The sequence below is a fragment of the Myotis brandtii genome, unplaced genomic scaffold (assembly GCF_000412655.1).
Source record: "Myotis brandtii unplaced genomic scaffold, ASM41265v1 scaffold486, whole genome shotgun sequence".
In the NCBI taxonomy this organism is placed as follows: domain Eukaryota; kingdom Metazoa; phylum Chordata; class Mammalia; order Chiroptera; family Vespertilionidae; genus Myotis; species Myotis brandtii.
Window position 1 is genome coordinate 1,614,179 of NW_005368569.1, and position 3,005 is coordinate 1,617,183.

Here is a 3,005-nt window from a genome sequence, read left to right on the forward strand (position 1 = left end):
TGAGAATCTTCGCAGCTCCTGGCTCCCTGGACAAAGGCCACGTATTTTCTTTTTCTTTTTATGTCTCCCCCGCTCCCTCCCAAGTTTTTAAGCTTGGTTCTCGGGGCCCTCCACCTCAGTTCCACTCTCACCCACCATGTGCTCCAGACACTCTGCTGGGATTGTTCAGGTCTCGAGGCTGTTGTACATGCTACGCTCCCTGCTGGAGCACTCTTTTTCTTGACAAACTTCCATTTGTTCTTCAAGACCCATCCCTAATTCTTGCTCCAGGCAGCCTTCCTTGATGCCTAGGCCAGTTCCCACAGGGCTCTGTCATGATTGGGTCAGTGTTTGGCCTCTTGTGACTCCGGGGAGGCTCTGGCAGCAGAGGAATAGGAGCCTGCTGAACCATGAGCTTTGGGAGAGTAAGTTGATCTCCAAATGGGCTCAGTTCTAGCTACCAAACCAGCTCAGAAGCCCTGGTCTTGATTGGGTTGCCCCTTTTCCAGGTCTGACAGGCACTAAGATACTATCCTGGAAGGGTTGTAGAGAAGGGGGTGGTTTCATCATTCGTTCAACATATGTTAAACACCTGCTGTATGCCAAGGACTGTGCTGGTGGTAACGAGTAGTGCAGGAGGGGACAGTAATAGGACAGGTGAGGGGCCTATTCTTTCAGTGATTTTATATACACATACACATATATTTATTATATATAATTATTTTTATCCTCACCCAAGGATTTGTGGGGTTTTTTCCTCATTGAGTCTAAAGAGAGAGGATGGGAGAGAGAGAAACCTCGATATGAGAGAGAAACAGCAATTAGTTATCGCCCATACATGCCCCGACCAGGGATCAAACCTGAAACCTGGGTATGTGCCCTGACCTGGAATTTAACCTGTGACCCTTCCGTGCATGGGACGGCACTCTAACCACTGAGAAACACTGGCCAGGGCCAGTGATTATATTTTAGTGGGAGCCAGGCAAGGGCTGCTTCAAAGTCAATGGCCATGTCTGGGCTAAGGCCTAAATGCAGAGCTCAACTGAGTCCCCAAAAGTGGAGGCTGCAGACTAGGCCCAGTGCAACAAGTGCAGAAGTCCTGCGGGAGAAGGAGTTTTTTCTGTTCTAAGCAGCAAGGAAGCCATTGAGGCTGGAGATGAGAGAGCTACCAGAGTGGAAATTGGGGGAGACAGCCAGGGTACACAGCAGGGTCCTCATTCACTCTGATTCATGCATGCAATGGGAGAGCCATGAGTGGGATTAGGTGGACATGATGGAGCCTGACAATGTTTAATAATGTCAATCTGGCATGTGGAGAACAATGGGGATGAGGGTAGTTTGGCTTTGGGAGGATAGAGTTGGGGAGATTTGATGACCACTTGGCTGTGGGCCTGAGCGTCAGGAAGGTATCTAGAGTCCAGGATGACTCCAAGTCTCTGCCCACTCTTCACCACCATTCCTCCTGCAGAAATCGTGTGGATGGTTGTGGCATGTGAAAAGGGGGGACCCTCACCTTCTGACTCCTCTCCACTGTGCCAGCATGAGTCATTGCTGACCAAACCGTGGCACCCCTCCCCCAATGGCCATGGTTCCTACCACCTGCAGGGCCTGTGGGAGGGGGGCACCTCGGGAACCACTTCCGAGGACAGAGCCACCCTGTGAGGGACCCATGGTCACCTGAGACTGTTGGGCTGACAAGACATTCAGACTGTGCCAGGGTTCAAAGTGGCCCAAGCTGTCATGCTCCCTGTTCTCTCCCCACTTAACCCTTGATCTTTAATCTACTGCCTGTCCCTAGCCCTGGCAGAAGGCTCTCTATGATTTCCCACACTGGGCCTGCCAGATCAGTCCTCAGGGACTCTTTTTTTTGTTGTTGTTTTTTCAGGGACTCTTCTACTGAGGTCTGGGATGGAGGTGAGGGAAGCAGGGGTGTTTTGGTGTGGGTGTGTGCGTGGGGGGGGGGGGGGGGGGGGAGGCCTCAGGCTAGAGCCTGAAGTTGGAGATAGTTGGACCTTAAAGGACCAATGTATTTCACTCTAAGAAAATAGGAGATGTGTAGATTCATTGCGGGGCACTGAGAGAGAGTGGAAAGGGTCAGCTACAGACCAAGAGGAAGGAAGGAAGAGGAGGGAGGGAGGGAGGGGAGGGAGGTTTATTTTGAAATCAGCTGATCAGGGTGTGACTGGCCCTTGGGAGGGAATGTGTGGAGGATCAAGACCTCCAGTCTCCAACACATGGTCCCTCCCAGAGAGATGCATGGTGCTGGTATATCACCGCCTGTCAAATCTTTGCCCACTCTGTTCGCCCCCATTCTTCCTGCAGGGGGTCTGTGTCCTCCCTTGATCTCCATGTTCGCGTGTGCGGGGAGGTCCCAATACCCGTCCCGCTCTGGAGGGAACTTGCGGATGGGCCATGGCGCAGGGTCAGGGCTCAAGCCCACTCTCAACCGTGCCCGTGAACTGCTCCGTTTGTTGGGGTGACTCCATACTCGGGCCCCTAAAAGGGAGGACATACATCTCACTCAGAAATGAAACCTGCTGACTTGGCCTGTCCCCGTCCCATCCAATTCCCGGGGGGCAGACGGCAAAGGGGTGCCTGCCCGGGTGTGGGTTGCCTGAACAACTCAGATATCCTCTGGGCAGGGTGTGAAGAACCGGAGGCGGGGGGGGGGGGGGGGTGTTGCGCCAAGGTCCTGGTCAACTCTGACCTCCTGAGGCCGCCAAACTGTCTGGGGCTTACTTTTCTTCCCCTTGGCTGTGACCGGAGTCGCTCAGCGGCCGCGATCACTGGACCATGAATCGCCGCTCAGCCAGGATCGTTCCAGATTCCAGGTCAGGCAGGCGCCGGGAATCGGGGGGCGGGGGGTGAGGGCTCGGAGGACGGGGGGCTGGGCTGGGTCCCCAGCAGCGGCCGGGCTGGGTCTGGCCAGAGGGTGGAAGCCAGGCTGAGCCTGAACAGATCGATGCGCTCGGCTCGCAGCGCTGTCAGGGCAGCAAGTCCCGGACCAGCTGGAGTCCGGCGGCCAG

The 3,005-nt window shown here is 54.9% G+C and overlaps 1 long non-coding RNA gene across 1 annotated transcript; it reads right to left on the bottom strand.

Moving 5' to 3' along the window:
- Window positions 1-1,935: 1,935 nt before the first annotated feature.
- Window positions 1,936-2,809, bottom strand: LOC102239325. The gene is made up of 2 exons (XR_314192.2): window positions 2,719-2,809; window positions 1,936-2,475 (listed from the first exon to the last, which is right to left on the bottom strand). It is a non-coding gene; the product is annotated as an uncharacterized LOC102239325 (long non-coding RNA).
- Window positions 2,810-3,005: the final 196 nt, after the last annotated feature.